Genomic DNA, 23955 nt, shown 5'->3' with positions numbered 1-23955 from the left:
AAATGGTCTTGGCTCTACTCTATAGGGGATAGGAGGAGAGCTGCTCCCCCATAAGTGGCTACCCCTCCCATAGTGCACTACACCTGCTAAATCCCTTCAGTTAGAAAGGGGGTACGTCCTCTGAGTACCACCTGGGTTACATTTACCACCTGGGTTACCCCTACCCTCCCTGCCCTGCTAAACCAAAAACCCAGTCCAAAAAAAAGTAATTTTAATTAACCTGAGTCTTGAACTGCATGACCCATAACAATTTGATCTTTGCCACAAAGTACATGCTAGCACAGGGAACAATTTTTTTTGAATCCAAAAAAGTTATATTTTTCATAATCTGAACCTTCAACTAAATCACCAGTAAAAATTTGCAAGATTAGCACCCGGAGTCTTGCTGAAGTATTGCAATAGAAATTCAATGTATTTCCATGGATTACCAAGTGAACCCAAGTGGCACCTGGCGGTGTAATAGTTGCAAAGCACGGAAAATCATGCTTTTGGGTGTAAGTCAGATCCACGTTGAAAATTTAAAAGGCTAAAAAAACCCCTCATGGAAGAAATTCAGGAGCTAAAAATAAAACATGTTGGAGGTGTTTTAAATTACCACGATAAAAAAAATCTAAAACAATAAAATCAGATGCAATGTGGATAGCTATTTAGCTAGCTTAATGGCATTTTTGTCACATGGACATAGGGAAAGTGTAATGTGGTAACAAGAGAGGTGTAACGGGGATAAGTGCCCCTTCTGGCCAAACCTCAAAACTGCAAATACAAAGACAGGCTGAATGAGTTGTGTGTTTTACTTTGGGAGAACAACTGAACTGCCTAAATATGTGGTAACACTGAATACTTAAAGATCGTGCAGGGGCTTATACTTGGTATGGGCTTCAAATGTAGTGGGAATGCTGGAAAGCTGTTCTCCTATTCAAGCCTTGCGATTTTTGCCTCATCTATGGCTACCTACTTAAGGCAAAGCCTCTCTGTATCAGTGGGCCTGACTCTTGTCTGAGACTCCAGGGCAAACTGCATCAATGCAACTAGTGCTATTGTATTCATACAGCTATACTGACCCTTGCAATCAGGTCATATTTTTAGGTCTAGACTAGATCAAATTACATTTATGCAAATTCAGATCCATGAATGATGTTGGCAGGTATAGGACATAGAAGTCAAAATAACTGTGTGTAAACCAGCTACTCTGAGGATTAACAAAGCTTGGAAAGCTGTGAGGAGAGAAAGTAAATAAATAATATGTCCTGCCTGCTGCCTCACATAGCAGCTTTTCATACCAGACAATATAACTTGAGGGTGTTGCTCTTGTCTGTGCTGATGACTCTGTAGTAAGCCGTTCTCCGGACACAACAAGAGGCAGCCAAAAAGGAAATAATTGTGTATTACTTATAACAAACCAACAGAGCCAGCTCTGGTTTTCAAGAGAGACAATTAAGGATATTGCATTGTTTTTTTTCAAAAGGAGAAATAGTCATGGGGGTTCCCTAATAGCCCTCCTGACTCTGCATCATGTTCTTAGCACATGTTGTTGTGTGTTGCATTTATTATGAGCCACTTATTATTATCCCTAATTATTTAGCTGGGGGGAGGTCTCTTACTAAACAGCAAATTTGTGACTTGATGAACACTCAGCTGCCTGTATTTAAGGTAAAATTACTGTAATTAACAAATCGATCAAGCCTGGCTGCACTTTGCCTGCCTGGGACAGAAAAATGGACTCAAAGAGCCTTATTCAGACAGGGAAGGGGTTTGCAGATTTCAGAAGAGGCACAAATTACATGCGTTTTAGAGCTTTTCATGCATTGGTTTTAATGGCAGAGCCATATAATTGTCTCTTGCTATATAATTTTGCCTGCAGCCGTAATCTCTTTTGTTGTGCTTCCCTCTTGACTTTCCTGAGCTAAGCAGAGTTACGTCTGGTTGATAGTTGCAAGAGAGACTTCCCGTAACAACCCAAAGGCTTTATCAAAAATGGCAATTCTGCAGGCAGCATGCTTCCTTGTGAGTCAATTCAGTTGTCAGCCAAAACAAAAAAAAATCTTGATTCTTTCAGTAATAGCAGGCTTTGGGAGAACTGTTTTATATTTTCATCTTTCTACTGTTCATCTCCATGGTTCTGACAGAAGAGGCAACATGGCTCCTCTTTTATATTTTACTACAAATTAATCAGTCCTTTTCCCCTTACAGAAATAGAAACAAAACACCCCTTTGCCCTTACTGCACACACACATTGGACTGTAGGAGAAAATATCTCCTGAAAAGGAAGAGTCAGACACTCCTGGATGTTGAAGAGGGCTTGTTTACTGGGGAAATAGCTTGGAATGGCTGTTATGCAGTGGCTTCCCATGTGAATGAGTCCATGACAGACCTAGAGAGCCTCGGGAGTGCTTAGCTTCATCCATTTCCAAAGTGTGGCCTCACGTGCCCGTGCTGGGTGTTGTGCCAAACAGGTCTGGCACTTCATATTTTCAAAAGCCTATTTCACGATAGCTTCCCTTTTGCAGGCAAGCCCATAGGGGCACAGATGTGGACATTACCTAGAAAGCAATAAGAAACAAGAGGGGATGTACTGCGGTGTAAAACCCCAGGATGGATCTGGACACTTTTTACAGCCAGATTAGAGAAGTGCTGAGTACATCAGTGCCATGACTGCCCTACAGTTGCAGGTAGGGGATCCTGCGGGATATGCCCAGCTGATTTGAACATGGTCTCTTCAAGAGAGATGAGAAACTCATGAAATAGGACAAGGAAAACTTTCTTCCTCCTCCCTGTATGTTTTGCTCTGCTGTGAAAAGAACTGATTCGGCAGACGCTGGGGCAGCTAGGAAAGAGAGATAAGAGGAAAGGAGAGTACCTAACTGCTCTTTCTGAAAAAGGGTAAAACCCTGACAATTTTGTTGTTAGCAATGGGCTTAGCAATGAAGGTCAGAGGAACTGCAGTAAATATTGTAAGATGCGTTCACCTTATGTGGAGAGAAACCATGTGTGGAGAAAAGTACTATTTTGCTGGGAACGGTTCTTCTGTCTGCCATACGCCTTCCTCTGGCTGAGGGATAGTCCAGAAAAAACTGCAGTTCATTCATGTCTGGACTCAGTAAGTTCAAAACTAAATTAATTTTGACATAGCCGTTTTCCAAGACTTTATTTGTAAATGTCCTTTCTGCATTAATGCATATTTTGTTGTAGGGTTATTTGAAGTGCACAACACAGAGGATCCCCTTTCCTCCGTCTCCTCCTCCTCCTATTTGGGCTATTATTAGAAAGGTTTCTATTCCCTGTGGCTGCAGTGGGATATGACTATTCAATTTGGTGTTTAAACAGAAGCTGGAGGGCACCTTGCTTGATGTCCAGTGCATCCACTGCCTTGTTTCAGATGATGGCTTCTTGATGGTTCTTCAGCCCTTTGTTTCCCTCTCGCTCTGTATAGTTATCCTCCATTTTGAAAACTAGCTACATCTGTCAGACATTTTGCCACTCTCTTCAGCTCCTGTCTGTCACTTTCCGTTGGGCTTTTCCTGTCCAAGCTCGGGAGACATCGGTGGTTGGAGGGGATGTCGAGTTGCTGCTGTAACTGTCACATGCATGCAGGGAGAAACTGTGCTGAACAGTCAAAGGCAGAGCCAACAGCATTTGAAAGCTTCATTAGCCAGGCTTTGTTCTGAGTCAGTGCAGTGAGGCAAGCAAATAATGCCTTGAGTGTTATCAGCCATGTGCAGGCCTTGGTTGCATAGCAACCCAGATTGGGCTACATCTCTGGTTTTCCGGGAGGGAAAAACTACTCATTTTCTTCAATGTAACTGTAATGCAAACAAGAATGTATTTCTGACTACAGATCCTCTTCATTTTTACCTTTTTTTTAATGTGATGCTAAGGAGTCCTACCCCCACATTAGCAGTGTATAGGCAATAATGCACATGAACACATTTGAAGTTAAAAGGGTCAACTCTTGTTTGTGCTTTTTACTTGTATTTTTCATTTCTCTCGTGTTTGCACTGACGGTTTGGTATGTGACAAGAGCCAGGTACAATGGCAGCCTCCTCAGACTGGATGGAAGATCACCTCTAAGGAATTTCACTCGCCTATCCAGTTGCTCATTAGAGGGGGAAAGGTGCAAGGTGGCCAATTCTTCCAGTTCAGGTTGTAAAGCTGTGGGAGGTGCAGCATTGTGCTCGGTCATTGAATCTCAACGCTGACCTGAAAGGCAGCAATAGAAGAGGTCACTCTATAGCTCAGTAGGTCTCTGACACCTCTGCTGTGACTGTCAATAAGCATCAGATATGATGTAGTTACATGTATTGGCAACTAGACTAGATCTACCAACTCACTTCTTCTAGGGTATTACTTATTCCTTCAGAAATTCAGGAGGGGTGGGCTGAGTGAAGGGAGGATGTCCAGGATTTTTGAGTAAAATTATTTTTACCCAAAGGGAGGATGTCCAGGATTTGGGAAGGATGTGGTGATTGTACGGTAAAACTATGAAACAGATGGTCATCAAGATTTAAAAAAAACAAACAAAAAACACACACTTAGAAAGTAGATTGTGGGCCAGTTTCTGGGTTTAACACTACATCCCCTCCACTTTGCTGTACAGCCTTGTAGTAGCCATTGCATGCTGACTTTCTGAGGTTCTTTCCAGGCTTCATTCACTTAGAAGGGGGAAGCCCATGCCTCCCTGTTGTGGGTGCAGATGTGGAAGTGGGACTTGTGCCTACTAAGTGACTGGGAGGTGAGAAGAGTTCTGAACTCATCTGGGCCATCCTCCTAAAGTGGTCTGATTTGATATTCCAAAAAAATTTCCCTTTTAGTAGGAACAACCCTTCTCACCCCTCTTGCTCTTGGCAGAATATGTTTATCCCTTTTTAGAAAAAAAAAGATGAACTCAGATTATAAACTCCAAACAGGAGGTCCCATCTCTCCATTGTGGGAACGATGACTCTCAGAGTAAGACTCTAGCATCTGCTGCGGCCTCTAAGAGTTAATATCAGAGTACAGATATTTAATGTTGATTAACAGTTATCAAGGTGGATTATACTCCTGAGATTCAGGTGAAGGAGTGGCATATTTCTGTGGTTTAGAAACCCACTCCAAACCATACCAAATCACCTCCTCATTTTTCAAATGTCTCTTTGAGGAGACTGTGCCCTCATTTCTCATCAACAGCTGTCCAGTGAAGACAACTTTGATTAACTGCCAATATCAAAAGATAAAATCACTGGATATTTGCAATTATGTTAAAATAAACCTTATATAGGGTATGAAGAAAAAGAAATAACCTATTTCCATCCATGTGTTAGCACATTGCATAGCTGCAAGTAGTCAGAGAGTAATGTCTGGATATTACACAGCCCTTTCTCTCCTCTCAGTCTTTTTCTTTTAATTCCAGTTCTTCAATATCAAACAATAATGCATTTTTCCCTTTCCATTAGTGATACAGTTGCAGATTGATTCAGATTAACTTGGACTCTCACAGTATTAAACACTTTAAAAGAAACCCATAAGAGCTCAGGATGTTTATGAAAAGCAATTTCCTCAATGCCAAGCAGTTTAATAATTCCAGATTCACTGGCATTCAGACTCATTTATTTTAAACTACATTTTCAAACTGTGACGGGTCAATAATAAATAAGCCAGGGTGCCAGATTTTGTATGGCAATGATCTTGTTTCAAAGAAAAAGACTTGAGTGGTTCAGTCCACAATGCAGTGTTATAAGCAGCCTTATCAGGGCAAAAAATAATGGGGATTTCAGCTCTGCAGAATTAACAGGCTCCTTTGACCTCCATCCTACTGTAATCAATATTACATTGCTAAGGGGGTGAATAGAAAGGGAAGTTTTGGGGTTGGTATGTGATAAAGGGAGGAAATTCTTCCCCTATCACAAACCCTGTAGCTAAACATTTCCTGTAGTACTGGAATTGTTCCCCTGAGTATGAGCCTGAATTCTTCCTAGAGCTGAGTCCTTCTCAGAGCCAGGCATATAACCTTTAGCACCTCTTTGCACCTGAGACCTGATGCTAACTCAAGCAGCAAATAAATACATCAGTACATTTTAAAACACTTGTTAAAAAAAAAATCTGAGATCAGCATCCCACAGGGAGCATAAAGGGATCTGATACCATTAGTTGAAACAGCTTTTGCAAGCTGTAAGGGACATGCAAGAGCCTGTAATGGTCTGTTGGAAATTTATGACAGCTAGCACCTCAGTCCTTCTTCTATATGTGCGTCTCCAAGCAGAGACATTAATGAATTTAGCCTCTGTTGCCACCGCCTCCAATGAAATTTGTAAGTTTTAATATTTCCGTTTTAGAATATGTAAGATCTTGAGGCATGGAAGTGAAGGGTCTTGCCAATACTGGTATTGGGACCTCAGGCAAGTTTAGACCATAGGATCCCCAGAGTAGAGAGTATCTATTGCACCTGCACCATATCTAGCACTATGAGATTAGCACATGTATTATGAATCAGTGGCAAAACTCAAATAAAAGGCTTTCGAGTGCACCCTTACACTGGTTATTGGTAGGTAGGTGCTGTTAAATCTCACTAGTTTTTGTGGAGTTGTCTTACAAATCTTCCCTGGTTGTGGGGCCTGCTTGGAGAAGAGAAATCCAGTTTCCTTTCTGTAGAGTACTTGGGGCTCATTATGGGTTTTGGAGAAGCTTATTAGGGTACTAACCTGGGTTACTCTTATTAAAATGCACCTGCAGATTATGTCTGCCAATAATTATGCATATCAATTAATTCAACATCAAGCTGAGCTGCTTGCACAAGATGGTCCCACTGCTGCCTTTCTGCCTGAATGAACATTACTCCCTGAATTAAATTTCTTGCATGAGTATTAAAGAATTCAAACTTTTTCCCCACAAATATTCTTGAATATTCATTTACTATCACATTTACAAAGTCAATAAACCACTTTAATTTGACAGAAAATACAAGTCTTGCTAAAGCAAAAAGTTCTAGGAAACTTCTGTTTTCATTTGAACTCTGGCTAACCTTTGAGATGCTACACAAAACCTGGAATGCTGGAAGTGTTTAGGGTACCTGAGACAGGACTCCCAGTATACCAGGCAGTTTGCTTATAGAGAGACACAGGGGACAGTGTCTTTATAGTCTACATCACAGTAAATGAGAAGTTATGGCAAGAGGCTGCAACAAGTTGCTTGTTGCTGCTTTTAGTAAAACTAGGTTCCTTGCTCTGAAAACCATGGTAACAAGTTTCATTTGGAGAAATTTCTGATGCTGAAACAATTTTTTCATTGAAGGATAAAAGAGGAACATTACCTGGGTAATGGGAAGAAACTGGACCCCAAGAGCCTCTTAAAACAGGGAATCCACATGCCTTCTACAACTGTTTGTTTCATACCTTTTATAGCTGAAAGATGAAGAAATATTTTTATCAATGAAGGGAAGCTGAATGAAGCTCTGGCTCCAAACCCATTCACTACACTCTGACTTGGATTTGTGACTTCTGGCTGATTCACATGTCCATTTAGAAAGTAGAGAGAAAGTCTTCTGACTCCTAAAACTTTCTCCACTGCAAGGCCTATATTCTTGTTTTCTTACATTTATGTTGTATGGTTTATCAAAAGCATTGTGAAACCTGTAAAATGATACATGCATATGGATCTCTTCACTTGCCAGTGACATGCAACCAATTCTGGGGTGGATGAGAGAGAAGTATTTGATAGCCATATGCCATAAGTGATGCTGCACTGTAACAGGCAAGGAGAAATATTTTGAGTTTGGTCCTGAAACAATTTTATTAAATATGAAAAATGCTGTGGAAACATTAACATACATAGAGCCAAAGAGAGCCACTGCTTTGGGAAAACATTCGTTAAAGGCCTCACGTGAAGTAAAAGGTTCTGAGTTGCTCCATTATTATACCTTAGAGCAGGGTTGGCATCCCCGGCATGCGTGCCTAGCATGGCATGCAAGACCATTTTCCTTGGCACGTGTTGGAGCCGGGGCCGGCGCTGGGGCTGGGGCAGGGAGGCAGCAGCTGGGTCACATACACTGTGGTCCGGAGGGCCCAGGGGAGGGCAGCAGGGCTGGGAGCACAGTGTGTGAGACCCAGAGTGGCAGCGCACAGAGGGGCCACATAGGGAAGCTGCCTCCTGCTGCAAGCTCCGTGCTGCCCGGGTCACATTTCTCCTGTGTGCACAGGAGCAGCATGGGCAGCACACAGGGTTGTGCCCCTCACTGCTACCCCCACCTGCAGGGGAAGTGTGCCCAGGGCAGCGGGGAACTCGGAGCGGCAGGCAGCTTTCTGTGTCCCCCGCTGTGTCCTGCCATGCTGGGTTCCACACACTGCTCTGCAGAAACGGCAGTGAGGGCAGCACAGCGGGGAGCATCATCGGTATCTGCTGCCTCCCCTGAGCCTGGGTCTGGGGTTGGGGCCAGGGCTGGGGCTGGGAGACAGCTGGGGTCGAGGCAGGGAGGCAGCAGCTGTTTTCAGCTGAAGTGTGCCCAGGGCAGCGGGGAACTCGGAGCGGCAGGCAGCTTTCTGTGTCCCCCACTGTGCCCTACCATGCTGGGTTCCACACACTGCTCTGCAGAAATGGCAGTGAGGGCAGCACAGCGGGGAGCATCATCGGTCTGCTGATAGCCACAGAGCCTGGGCTAGGGGTCAGGGGCTTTGGGTGGGGGGGCAAGGGACATGAGCAGGGCTGGGAGGCAGGGGCTTTGGGTGGGGGGCAAGGAGCACGAGCAGGGCTGGGGGGCTGTTGCAGGGGGACCCGCACAATACAAATACACAAGATCAAAGGGAGTATCAAGTTTTATTTATTGTCACCAGGTTTACAATTTTTAGACAATCTGATATTTACCATAAAAAGGGCAACATTTATGATTAGTAACTATACTAATATGCAGTGCATCCTGCCATGTACACCCTGCCCTCATTTTGTTTTTCTAGCATGCCAGCACTCCGGCACCTTCGAAGGTAGGCATTGTGGTTCTTTTCGGCACTCTAGCCAAAAAAACATTGCCTACTCCTGCCTTAGTGGGTTGGATGTGTGGGCAATAGGGAAAGGGGAGTGGACATTCAATAAAAAAAAACCTTAAGCCAATTTTCTATTTGTTCATATTTTTGCATCAATTGTGATTAATTTTATTTTAAACCTCAGGAAGAGAATGCCAAGTCTTTCTATTCTCCTGGCTGGCAAGTTATTAGCAGCAAGAGCTGCCCTGGAATTGGGGATGTTGTTGCCTTTTAAGGAGTCTTTTGTATATGGATTTTCTTTTTGTGAAACATAGGTATCAATGCAGGGGCAACAAGGAGAAGGGCTGTGTGGTGTGGGGTTGGGTGCAACATGTTTTCTCCAGCATTGAGCTGTATAGCCTGTTCTGGGATTAAGCTGGAATTTTTTTGCATTTCTAATACTTCAATGGATACAAAAATACTATGCTTACAGTAGCTCACAGAGGTGGCCAGTGAGAACAAGAAACTTGATTCAGACTTTTATTAGAAACCTAAAATATAAATGTAACAGCAAATTGGAAGGAAAAAAAAGAAATGAGATGCAAGAAGTAATGCTTGTTCTATTATCTCCTCAGAGCCCGGAGCAGGTAATGGTCAGGGTACCAGGTATTTGGATCTTCTTGTCTCTGTCTACTCCACTCTGGGATCCTAAGGATAGTCCTTGAATATCTTATCTACTACAGTTTTTGTATATGTATAAGACATGCCCATTTTAGTATTTCCTCCCCCCACCCATTTCAGGGGACATATATTTAATGGGCTCTTTACGTTTAACACCACTTGTTAATTAGAATTAATTCCACAGCATGTTGCTGTGGACAGTGCAGTTGGAATTTTTGCAGTGGTTAATGCTCATATTTCTCCTTAAAACTGCCATTCTTAAGAAATATGCCAGTTCTGTATATGTGTGTAGGTTAGTATGCCATCCTAACTACCAGCTCATTTTTTATAGATAACAATGACTTCAGGTTAAATACTTTTACTCCCTCTGTCCAAGCCAGGCCTTCTCATACTAAACTTTGTTTCCTAGGCTGCTGGTTCTACTTGTGTTACAGCATTGCTGTTATTTACAGTGACAGTCTACAGGTGAATAGAGGTACTTCAGTGAGGATGATGACAACTTTCCGTTCACATCATTAATCTGTCATCCTAGTATTTATTTTTAATTTGGGCCTGTAACATCTGCTGTGCCCACTACATCATGAGAAGATGCATCTGCAAATAGTATAACTCAATGTTGTCGTATTTCAACAACACTTTCTGAGACCAGAGCCTGCTTAAATATACGCCTTCTAGAAATCAGGCATAAAAATAAGGTATTTTCTTTTCTCCACCTTTCCTCCATTTTCTTTCTACCCTCAAGGCTGTGATCTTCATGACTGATTGAATGAGAACTCTTGGCACATATCTATGCCATCAGAGAGTACTACAGCTGGCAGGCTAATGAGATGGAAACATCATTCACCTCACACTCAAGTCCCTGATTTCCTCCTCCTATTCAGTACATGTAATTTATTTTTCTGTGTGTATTTTTGTGTGTGAATACATAGGATGTATGTAAAATATAAATAAAAATATTCATTTTCTGGTGGTTGGGTTCTCTTTTTGAGCCTGGTTTTTATATAATATTGGGTCTTTCTATTACATTTACAGGAATTAAATGGGAAGAATGAGTTTTATGCATAGCCCTTGCTTATCCCTGTCAGGCAAAGCTGTCTCTGCTCTCAAAGCCACTTCTGAGTCATTGCTTGATGAGTTTAGCTGTGGGGGCACTGACTGAGTCCGTGACATAGTCAAAGGCCTGGAACACAGCCTGCCATGAAGGGATGCCCTCTAACTGTTACTTCAGGCCATTTAGGAATATGCATTGATGACAACTTTTTTTTTTAACTATTTAGATTTAAAGGAGCGCTGTTAAGTTGTCTGGATCTTATATTTAATATTACTGAGAAGCTCTGCTTTTTAGTAAGATATGTCCTCTTGGTTCTAAGAGACTTGGGCAGGCTGGACAGAACGAAGGAACTGAAACTTGACTGCTATTATGGATCCTGCTATTAGCAGGATCATAGGGAAAAAGGATGCAGAAAGGCAGTGTGGTTCAGTGAATAGGATGCTGGACTAGGAAGTGGAAGATCTTGGCTATGTTAATGTCTGCAATCAATATGCTGTGTGATGTCAGCTACGTTGCTAAGCCCCACATTTTCAAAATAAGCTTCTAATTTGGATGTCTTAATCCTTAGAGACAAGCTGGAATGAGAGGTTCTTTATTCTTACGAAAGGGAGGGGAGAGAGCTAGTGTTTTTTCTCAAAGATCTTTTCTGCTCATATACTAAAGCCAAGCCAAGTTAAATGCACCAGGCTTCAGGCTCTCATACAAACTGAGAATTCTGGCAAAGTTGATAGAAAAGAAATATTCAGAACTTGTTGGTTTTACACAGAAAGCATGCAAATTCTACCAATTTCAGCAGCATTCAACTTCCATCCTATCTATATTAATCTCTATCTGTGTTGGGAAACCCAGGCAAGGTAATGTTTAGACATGATTTCACGTCTCAGTGAAGATGGGACCACAAATGTGTTTTGTTCAAGTTTCACACTGCACAGTACTGCCTTTAACTTTGGCAGGTTTGTAGCTGTATCTGGGATCACACTTAACATTTGACTTTGGCTTATGTATGTCACAAAACCAAACAGTACTGAACAGTGTTTAGGAACTGCTGTGTTATAAGTAAATTGTCCATGGAAGTAGGGTTCTACAATACAGATGGGGACAATGTAGGGAGTAAGAATCCACAGGATCTGTATGTGTAGAAAAGTTTGTATGACTCACAACAAGGGCTGAGTTTATCACACGTCTGTGTGTGACTATATTTAGTTTCAGTTCCATTTCCTTCCCTGCCCCCCCCCACCTGACACTGCCTGCAGTGCAACCCTTCGGCTCTCAGCGGTGCCAGATAAATCTGCAGGTGTCAAGCTTCTGACTCCAGAAATAGGAAGTGATGACTCATTTTACCTCCCAAAGGGCTGTGGAGGCTAAAGTACTAAGCATTCAGTCCTTCAATCACAGATGATGCCAATTACTACAGAAATTCCCAGAAACAGCTCTGTGAGTCATCTGTGGGTGGCAAGGGTGGGGAGAAATGACAGGGAATGATGCATGAATTTAGTGGTATCTAATGTGCAGTCTGCTTGGAATGAAGTCTGCACTAAAGTGACGAAGCATCTGATTTACGTAATCAGTAACCTGATAAGGGACCCCCGTGGAGGTTCTGAGACTAGAGTTAGAGAATCACCCTACAGTTCTGATAGATTCTGGCCCTACCCAAAATATCTAATATTGGTCTGAGACTCTCAGGATCATAAGTTTATTTTGTAATTGTTGGTACTTCCTAGTTTAATTTGGGCTAAAAATACCATAAGCCTCACCTTTCCTGTGGTCCACTCTGGGAGCATTCCCTCCTCTGTTGGACCATTTGGTGCAAGCCACTGTCAAATGAAACGGACTGCTCATCTGATCTGGTATGTTCCAAGTCTGGTGGTTCGGATCTGTCCTGGATGCAGTGGGTTGTGGAGAAATAAGCATGCTTTATGTTCTGCAGACTTGTCACTGCTCAAAAAAGATCAGTTAAAGTTCAGAACAAAGGCTGCAGATGAGCAAAACTCTCAATAACTTTGAGGAAGTACAGTTTTGGATTTAAAATTTTTAGCCCAGCCTTGTCTCTGATTCTGGCAAAGAATTCAATAGCTAGAAGTAGGGACCTACTGAATTCATGGTGGAAGTAGAGTGCTCACCAGCTCCTTTAATTTTGTATGTTCCCCCACATGCATCTTGCCCCTCGCTTCCCCGTCCCCCCATTACTGCCGATTAGCGGAGAACCCCAGCACTCCCTCCTGATCAGCAGGGAAGCTAAAACCGTGGTTTTAAATGTGGCACCATTTTTGCCCCCCTGCCAGTCAACAGCAAACACCAGGGCCATCTGGGGCCCTTCAGCCAATCAGTGGCAGATGGCAAAAGTGGTGCCATATTTAAAACTGCAGTTTTCACTTCCCCGCTGATCAGGAGCCAGCCACAAGTGTGGCCCTTCTACCGATCAGCAGGGAGTGGGGCGGCATGGGGGAACCTGCAAGATTAAAGGAGCCAAATTGCACCCACCCCACGTCTGACATGAATTTGGTAGGTCCCTAGCTAGAAGTAATCTAAAAACCTGGAATCTGGTAATATAGTACACGGTGCAGTTGAGTAAATAGCTTAGGGGCCCTTTTCATCTCATTTAAATCACTGTATCTTTTCTGACATGAGTGTGTTTACTCTGACTCATGTTTAATGTGCTGGTCTCTACACCGAGGCTCTCTGACATAACTATTGATTTTACCTCGTATTTGTGACTACCTGGGCACAAGAGTGTAATTATACTTCCTTCACACTAAAAATATCTGTTCTGATTTTGTTTAAGCCAAAACCAAACTTGAAAAAGGACACTTTCATTCTAAAATAAATATCTCCATGTAGATGACCCAAGGTATTCACTAAAATAAATTGTAGTTACTTTAGCGCACTCTGGCGTAGAGACAAGTCTGTGGTGATGACGGAATGTGGCCTAAAGAGTTTAAATATGCTCAGCAGAAGCCATAATTTTTTTTGAGTTTGAGGAGAAAAAAGTTTGAGGTGAAAAAACAGGTTAGCAAAAAAGCCTTTTTCTATTCAGATAATGTCTGGTTAAATAAGAAGGTATTCAGAAATAAAAAATTGGAGAGAAGAACTGGTTCATTTTCAAGTTCTCTATAGTAAAAGTCTGTCAAAGCTTGTGAAAAGTATGTGTGGAAGGTTTTGGAAAAGGAATAACACTACTTGGAACAGAAGATGAATTCCAAAGGCTGGGTCTGGGCTTAAATCCCATCATTTATCATCTGTGTTCTTTTAGAAACAAGAAATGACTGACGCACATGCTTAATTCAAACTAAATAGCCTATAAAACAACTTCCCTAAGGCTAATAATAATAATATCAGGAGAAATGAATATCAGGATGATTGAGTACGGGGTACACTGAAGAGTGAATATAGAATATAGATATATATCATGCTAGCATGGATAGGATAGTGTTTATGCAATGCTCAGAAACCCCAATCAATCATCTGACCAGAAAACATAATACACTTAAAATCAAAACATTGGCTCTGTTCAAGAAGCGATAGAAGGCATGTTATAACTGAGCAAATGTAAATAATCAATCAAAGGCAGCAGGCGAGTATAAGTGGAATATCTTCAAGTAATAATTCAGATTGCAGCCATGGATATGAGCAATAACCTTAAATCTACTATTTAATTAATATTAATCCTCTGACACTTTGTAACAGTGCAAACCTTCTTAGTTTAGTTATGGTACCAGCTAGACTAACAATATATTCAAACAGTGAATTAACTATTTATTGATCCCTTATCCAAGATATGAGTGAAAGAAAATAACTATAGTTTTCCTCCAGATTTTTCTTAGAGGATTTCTGGCTTGGCTGCCTTTAGAGGGGTGATCTCATGGTAGAGGACACATCAGATACTGTGTCCTGTAGAGCAAGCTTGATACTATGGGTTACATTTTCTTTCTCCATGATCAATGTGGCATTGCCATTTTTGAAGGCAGAGGTCTCATCGCCTTAGAGTAATCTAAGGCAGCAGCACAGCTTGTCCTCAGGTCACTAGAATATGAGCAAGAGAACCATCAACATGGTCTTGTTGACCTCTAAGCAGAAATAAGAGAGAACAGTTGCAGGAACTCAGCATCTTGAGAAAATGGACCAGTTTATTTAGGTGATTTAGGTGCCTAGCTTTAGGCACCCATGATTAATCATATAGGTCTACATGCTTAATATTTTCAGTAGCTACCTGGACATGTAGACTGGTGACTTATGCATCCTTCCCCAATTCTGTGTGCTCCCTTTGTGACTACTTGGAGACTGGAAATCGGCCCTTTTACATGAGTGACTGCTACAGAAATACATTGTAATACCAATAAGAAAACTTTTATAATTACCTTCCTTGCTGAGGAATAATTGTAAACCTTTGAGAATTCAGAAGCAAACAACTTCCACCATGTTCTTCTTTTGGTTTAAAAAAATGACCTTTGGAATGAAAGTATTAACAGAAAAGAAAACAGAAATGTAATTTATGAAATGTTAGCTCAGATGCCTCAAGGGGTGAGCAGACCTTTCTCTCTCCCAAGCTGATACATTACTGCAGAGTCTGGGTCGACACAGGTGCAGATAAAGAGTCAATTAAGACAAAACTGTGTATTTAGCATAGGCTGGATTAATTTCATGTTTTGGTAACTTTCCCTTTGAGCAACTGAGACTATTTATACCCCTGCTCATTTTCTTAAAGAAGCAGCCTATTCAGAATGGTATTTGAAGCAATTTTCCAGGGAAAGATGTGAGGCATCTCTCTGAGCATGCATTACATTAGACAGGGTGGATACTCTCCTTTTGGATAAAGAAATGCACTGATGGTGGTGATGGAGGACAAAATTGAACATCAAATTTAATATCCAGTGTGTATAATGGAGGGGCCCTCTTGTGAAATTGGGGCTTGGTGGGGGAGGGTGTTAAACAGCATCTGCAAATGGCTGCAAATGATGGTAATCATTTCCAGGGATACTCTTTGAAAGAGAACAAAGAGAGCTGGTGCACTCCTGATAGTAGCCTTGTTCAGTTTATTTTTCTGACTAAGAGCCCTGGGTTTTTATCTTCATTACCAGTTGGGGGCCTACACATAACAACACAAAAAGTAAAAAAAAAAAATCTCTTTGAACTTCCAGGCAAGATCAATGAGAGAAAGAGAACAGGAAAATTGTTTATTGCAGAGGAAAATATAGTGCTGTGAATAATGAGGAATAAAATGCAGCTGGGGGCTCAAATTGAACCTCAATTATGTGTGTGATTAAAGATAATGTGTCAAGCAAAAGAAATTATGGAGGAGCATTTGTGCTAGGTTAGGTGGCTAAACAATGAACAGTGATTGTTTCTGGTCTTCTGTTGGCTTAGTCTTGAGATCAAAATCAATAGCAATGCTGAAAAGAATAGAGGCAGAAGCTCTACTTGAGATCCAAAGCCTTTTTTTGACCACCTTATTTTGGGACCAAACCTTTGAGGTGTCGAGGACCCTCAGTTTCTTTGGATTTCAGTGTGTGCTTGGTTCAGAAGAGGCTTGACAAATTCAAATGATTTTTGGAAGCTTTTTCATATTATTTGGATTTTTTGAGGTTGTAAAACTAATCTGGAAATGTCATGAAAATGGATTTTCTTTTATGGAGTTTAGCACTTTCTGATTTCAGGCAGACATTGGGAGGAATGTTTCACTTGTGTTCCTCAGTCAGAGGCTAGATATGCCAAGTCAAATAATGGGGAAAGAAGAAAAATTTGGAAAAGAACAAAACTTTAGGATTCTACAGAACTTTCACCTGCTTCTAGGACCAGACTTTTAACCTCAGAGACAAGAAGTCAGTACTCTTTCATCATAATCTCAAAACACAGTTGGGGAGACTATATGACTCGGACTGGATTTTCAGTTCTCTTGTAAGCAACCAACTGATAGCTCACTGGATTTCTGTACATATCTGCTCCTTATATATAAGATGTGGATAATAATGCTTCCTTTGCCTGGTTTGTCTGTTTACATTACAAATATCTCTTGTGCTCTTCCTAGCAGAAGCAGATGCCAACTTCTGTTGCGGTCTCTAGACTTTAACATAATACAAGTGTAACACCCACACAAGCTTCAGGTTGTGTATGGTAAAGTGTGTGCTTTTGATTGTCAAAATATTGTGTTTTTATGCAGGCAAGATGGCCCCTGTTGTTCTGCCATGTGCTCAATACATGGCAAGCTGGGTCCTGTACCTGGGCAAAGTATGTAAAACCATCTAGACTCATGGGTCAGAGGAGGCAGAAGATCCAGGCAGTTTGGTTGGGAGAAAGATTGGACTGTGGCACTCCCTGACTGGACAAGGCCAGGGGAATGCCATGCAGGGGGATATCAGGTAAGCTAGGTTGGTTTGGGGAGGGAGAAGAAGTTGCCAGGGGCTGTTCAAGACTGGAGTCTCCTCTGAGGGAGAAGGAATTTGCAGATAGCAAAAAGGGAATCTCAGTTTTGTTTCCGCAGGCCATATAATCCAGCTGAAAAGTTTTGGGGTGCGTGCATGCTGGCTGGAGCTGCAGTCACTCCCCACATACACACTCAGCCTTTCCGTGGGAGCAAAGGTCAGTACTCTGCCACTTCTCCAGGAGCAACAAGGGGCCCCTTGTTTGCAGAAGGACCCTCGCTCTCGAGCAGCTCCCCGTGGCGCAGTGAAACTAAGGAGCAGCTCAGGATGCTCCAGTGCGGGCCCCTCTCCTCAGCTCATTGCTGAAGGGCAGGTATAGGGGTGCAGGCCCCTAGAACTACCCATTGGAGAGCCCCAAGTCCCAGACTGCCTGGGTATGGGTGAAGCTTTGCCAAGAGGGTGCCACCTATAGGCTTTTCTCTGTTGTTGATAGTGTTTTAAAATTATTTTTAATGTTTTCTTTTGTTTTGTTTTATTCTCTGTAATAAATTTGGGTTTTTGTTTTTATACTCCTTTTGAGAAAAGGGGTTCTGTTTACATGGGACACCCCAGAAAATTTAGTGTTCCCAGATTTTCTGGGTGGGGGCTTGAGCCATGGGTATAATTTACAAGGTACCCTGAAATTTGAACCCAGTCCTTTTTGCTGCTGACCGGAAGGGTTACACAAGAACATACACAACCTACTCGAACGTAATGGAGGTAACACAGAGAGCCTGTTTCAAAGAAACCTAATGAAGATTATGGGTGTATCCTTATGTTGGTAAGCACCTCAGTTAGGTAGTAATTTCTGTGGGGAGTACTTATTTAAAGCTGCTTCCTAAGAGTCAGCCTTAGATTCAAGACCATAAAAATGCTTAATTTTACATTTAAAAATATTGTACTAAAACACAATTATGCTAAAAAAAACAGCAAGTGCTCTAAAAACTTGTACTGCTAGTCAATAAGCCACATCTGTTCCTATTTAACTGCAAGAAAACACAAAAATCGCCCAACCAGTTCATGGGTCAGAGTCAAGGTGGTTGTGTTGTAACCAAATATGCACTTCTTTACTGCTAAGAATAATGCATGCAATTTGTATACAATTTATGATGTTTGAGTATTCGTGTCCTTGCTTTTAAGTACTTAGGAATGTAAGTGATTCAATAAGTTAGTTTATTTGTTGCCACTTAGCAAGATTTAAATGGCTTTTGAAATAGTCTCATGGGTTTGGAATTGAGTGATTCTACATTCCCACCTAAAACAAAACTGTTCTTGCAATCATTTTTAATTCAATTTCATCTACTCTTTAGACTCAAGCCTTTTGTAACTATGATTACCTCATCTCCCAGTAGCATTCAGACCTCCTACCCTCCTCACAGGAGCTGGAAATTTTACATATTCCACATCTTTCAGGCCTAGGTGCCTTGCTTTGGGAATTGCTGCTATCAGCTGCCTGCAGTGATCTGCTCCAGGCTTATCTTTGCAGGACACAGAAATGCCATTGTCAATTGCTAATCAGTTTGGAGTTTACAGGCCTCTAAGAAACATCAGTGCCCATACTACACGCCTGTTCCCTGTTTTTTCCCCCTTTATTCTCTCTTATCTGTAATAAAAAATAAATTAATTTTGTTGCTTAAGTTGGCTGTAAAGTCACAAAGATCAAAAAATTGAAATGTAGTTGTTAATATGATCGTTGAATCATTAGGATGATATCCAGCCAAATATATCTTAGGTACAGGAGCTATAAATTAATAGTAATGGGACTAAACACACATATGTTCACAATATGTTGGTTGAATAGAAAATTATCTGTAAGCGCAGGTCTCCCTCTGGTATCACTAGAAGTTGCCTTTGTATCATAGTATTCAACAACTTGTATGGTTTGTCACCTAGCTTTCAAATAGCATGTTACTTTCACCCCATACAGCTTTTATTTTTAGTTCTCTCCAGAGAAGTGCCACATCTTGATTTGTATGGGTTTCTGCTTCCCCTGGGCTCTATCCAGAGCCCACTCCTTTCGAGTATTCCTGCTAAAACTGCTTTGGTAGTCTGATTCTGGGTGGAGTTCAACATTTGCAAGGCTCATTAACTTTGATTGGTGCCACTGCAGCAGGGATGGGCAAAATACAGTCCACAGGCTGGACACGGCTCATCAGGTCACTGGATCTGGCCTGCAGCTGCCCTCACAGTGCTCTACATGGGGCCAGGCCCTGTCCACTCGCATTGGGGCAGCCCGAGCCGGGATCCTGCTGGCATCCATGACTTGGCCCTGGACAATGTGCACAGCTTCCAGCGGTGCTGTTCTCGGTGCGACTGCAGCCACCTGGGTGCTGTTCTGCTCTTCCCGCTTCTAGCAGCGGGTCCTGCTCCTGATCTTGCCCCTGCCTTTCTTTGCTGCGCCACTCCAGGTGGGTGGTTTCAGCCATGTGGCTCCTGCCCCAGTGTGCGGGGCTCCGACTTCAGCTCTTGGCCGCCTTCCTGGGAGCTGGTGCACAGTGCCACTGGGGCAGCACAGACTGTACCACCTGGGCAAGCTGTGCTGCATGTGGTCCCCAGCTTCCCTCCCTCCTTTCATCTATGACAGGCTCCTGGGACCTAGCACCCAGGCAGCGCCACCCCATGCACACATGCTTATGCCCCCCCAGCATCCCTTCCTACACTCTCCCCCGCCCCCCAGAGGGCAAGAGCATACAGGGAGCAGGCCCTGGGTTGGAGCTGTTAGCACCCTGTGACCTGGCCCTGTGATCCCAGCCTCACCTGCCCCTCCCACTCCTGAACACTGCTCCCCAACCACCCACTGCCCCATGGGGAGTTTTGGTGAGCTGTTGCAAGGGGCTAGGGGGGTGCTGACCAGGCCCATGACAACTCATCAAAACTCCCCATGTGGCCCTTGGGCCCTAATAATTGCCAATCCCTGCACTACAGAGTCTAAGTAAGTATCTTAGAGGTTCAGGTCTTGAATATGATCAGTTGGTGTAGTAGAGATTGCTGGATAGATTGTTGAAACTTTGCAACTATTCATTAACGTAAGCTCATTGATTAGCTTATGTCAGTGGAAACACTGATATTTGGGCTGGAAAGTTACATTACCTGTATGGAAGCAAGTTATGTAAAGTCTGTCATGATCTCTGTGGATCAGCTGTGTTTGGTGCACATTAAATTGTACAAGCAATTCTACTCATTTGGAAAAATGCAAGTCAATGAATTGCCTGACTTACTGAGACTAAACTCTAAACAGAGGAAAAACTGCTTTGACCTGGAGCTTTTGTTGTCTTGGTCTACTCCATTCCCACACCTTTTTTCAAACGCTGTGTCTAACAGACTTAACTCTGATATAAATGGAGTTTATAATCCTTTTGTATGTATGTAATGTGGAACCTAGGGAGGACTGAAGAGGTTGAGTAGAGTTCCAAGGACAGCCAGCAGTCTGTTATCAAGACTATAGTCACAAGATAGTCCAGGATGTCTAAGTGCTTTTGTACATATGCACAGAACCAGCAATCACCCTAAACACACCAAAAAAGCTGTGATATACAGCCAAGCCCTCAGATACCACCGCATCTGTACTGAAGAGAACACCCGGGATCGCCACCTCACCAATCTTAAAAAGGCTTTCACCCAGCAAGGACACTCCTCCAGAGAGGTAGATCGCATGTTTGAAAGAGCCACCTGGATACCACGTGAATATCTGCTGCAGTACAGAAGAAAAACACCCACAAATCACACACCGCTGGTTATGACATATCACCCCTCCCTTGAACCTGTACGGAAAATCCTCAAAAAATTGCAACCCATACTAGACAGAGACCCTATTCTTAAAAAGATCTTCCCAGAGCCACCCATCCTAGCCTTCAAACAAGCACCGAACCTCGCCAACCTCATCACCAGAAGCAAACTTCCTCAACCCCAGAACACACCAAAAGGATTCAGACCATGCCAGGACAAGAAATGCAAAGCCTGCCAACACATCTCCACCACCCCCAGTATTACTACACCCCACAACAGAGCCATCAGCATCCCAGGATATTACAGCTGCACCTCCAGAAATGTAATATACCTCATCCAATGCACCAAATGTCCTGATGGAAAATACGTAGGAGAGACCAAACAACAACTGCGCACCAGAACGAACGCACACCGGAAATCTATCAAAGACAGAAATACCCAATTAGCGGTGGGGGCACATTTCTCACAGGAGGGCCACTCTCTCTCCAATCTCTCAGTCCTGATCCTCAAGGGAAACTTACACAACACATCCCAGAGACGAGCCTATGAGCTCCATTTCATCAACCTCCTGAATACTAGAGATCATGGATTAAACATAGACATTGGATTTTTGATACATTAAAATCTGCCTGGCAACTGACTCCCCAGCCCAGCCCCTGGCTTCTTTACTATTCATTCCATCCAGGAAGAGCACACACCAACTGCTGAAACTTCCTTAGCCTGACGAAGGGTTTTTGAACCCGAAAGCTTGCTTAATAACTATTCTCCAACCATTTGGGTTGGTCTAATAAAAGATATCAAATTCACCCAAGGAACCTTGTCTGTCTTTGTACATATGCACGCATATGTTAATGGTTGTATGCATATCCCTGTGACTTGGATGTGCTCACATCTATCCATGGGCTAGATGCCAAGAATCTGAGTGAACATGTTTTAAGGGAAGCTGTCTGTGCCCCAGAAATATGGTTTAACCCAATTTTGGATCTGGCCAACAGAGAGGTATTGAGTATTCAGCTGGTAATATTTAGGCAGAGGCATCTATGATAATACATTTCACATAGAGGACCATGTTCTCTAATACTATGAGTGACTATGCAGACTACAGGCAGCAGCATGCAATGCACCATATTAGTCCAAACAGCGTGGCATACTGGGACTTGTAGTTTGTTTAGTCAACAATTCAGTAGTGGAGATGAGGAAGCTGTTTCATTTATAGATATTATATTCTTCCCCATGGTTTCCAGCAGTTTGCTGTTGTGATCTCAGCCCAACAAAAACTGGGCTTTGTGGATGGCAGGGCAGGGGGGCACAGGTTGCTACTGGCCCAAGATGAGGTTTGGACTGGGTATTCCTGGCTTCTGTCATTTTGCCCTTTCATACTGTGTTGACTATTCAGTTGTTTTGCACCTAATACAAATTAACAAGGATGAGGATGCAATAACTGCTGCCACTTCTTTTTTTTTATGACCCTTCTTCTGATTGTTTCTGTCACAAGTCAGTCCTGTGCGAAATCAGGCAAAGGTTAAATTGCAAAGCTTTCTTTGCCAAGGAAAGAGTTTTGAGTCCTAGCCTGAGGCAGGGATGCCTAACTTGAATTGTTAGATTGTTTATTAGATCCTGGGATTTTCATAAGTGAAAGGTTTCGACAGTAACCTCCCCCTGCTTGCTTTATACTGGGAGCAAAGGCCTCCTATCGATCAGTGTAAGTGTAATTTAACACATTCCAGTTAGGCGTTACATAACAGTGCAAACCTCAGCATTAACCAGGCTGCCAAGCAACAGATTACAGTTTATATTTCTATTTAGGGAGAATCATTGTCTGCATGTGTTTGTCCTATGCTGTGGTCAGCATGAACCTGGAGTTACTTGATGCTTACTTCAGATTTACACTTGTGCACAGGGATGTGCTTTTTGTCTCATTTACAATCTCTTTGCAGAAGTGTATAGAGTATGTGCTTCTCTTGACTTCTGACACATTTTGAGGCCCTCACTACCTGCATTTACTATGATGGGGGGTTAGGAAAATTTCCCCAGTTATGGTCATGCATGGTTACCCATGCTGCAGGTTACACAGATGAAACTCAGAGAAGCAGTGTGAAAAGCATGTATGGTGACAGGTCTGCTTTCACATGATGGTTACGCTGATAAAATGAAGAGCTGGGTAAGAATGGATCAGCTATGAGGTGTTTACATTTCAAACTGTTAGTTACGTTCTTCCATTCTTTTATGACTGAATCTGTCAGCACTTAAGAAGCTAGAATCTGCTAGTGCTTAAGAAACCCAGCAGTTTGTACATTAAAGCAAGACAGGCAACCACCCTCCTCACCTTTTTAACGTAATTCATAACAGCTTTATCACTGTTACAGAATTATCTGTACCTTTGCTCCTTTTTCTAGTCTCTGAAGTTAGCTAGCTAGCTCCTCCACCCCTCTCACAATAAATGTCTTTACCTAGCTTAGGGGGCAGATTTGCAGTTCTTTCCGTTTTAGATAGAAGTATGGTCTACAGCTGTGGTTCTCAATCTTTTTTGTTCCAGGACCCATTTGTAAACATCGATGTCCAGTCCTGATCCAGTAAATGGTTTGAGAAGAAAACAGCCCCCCTGCCCTGGTGGTGCCCCTCACTCCCAGCCCACTGCCTGTGTGTGAGGCACGGTGTGTGTGTGTGGGGAAAATGGGGGGCCATGTGCCCCTCCATATTTGCGCACCCACAGTGGCCATGGGGCTGCAGCTTGGCTGACCTGGCGTGGTCAGGAGCCACCTCTGCCTCCCAGTGGGTGGGACTTGGTGCGGGAAGGCAGAGCAGGATGGAGAGACTCACTACTGCCACTGCTGCCAGAACCCCCAAGCCAGCCACACCACCATCAGTGCAAGGGGTAACGGATAGGGGGAGGGGGCCGCACTGCCCTCACTTTCTCCCATCGCCAGCAGCTCATGTGCCAGGCTGGAGAAGAGGTGGGGTGGGGTGGCGGGCAGTGTCACCTGAATCCCCCACCCCCCTGACATGTCATCTATGCTCCCTCCTGCCTTACAGACTTATCTGCAGGGAGCTGCTTCCTACACTGCTTGGCTAGCTTGTGCACGTGTGTCTACAACACTTCATCCCTACTGCTTATATAAGCAATCAGACTGAAGTTAAAAGCCCTTCCTTGAGATGACCCCAGTCCTGCTGCAGTCAG

Source organism: Alligator sinensis, unplaced genomic scaffold (assembly GCF_000455745.1).
Source record: "Alligator sinensis unplaced genomic scaffold, ASM45574v1 scaffold460_1, whole genome shotgun sequence".
NCBI lineage: Eukaryota > Metazoa > Chordata > Crocodylia > Alligatoridae > Alligator > Alligator sinensis.
Note: the sequence above shows the minus strand (reverse complement) of the source record.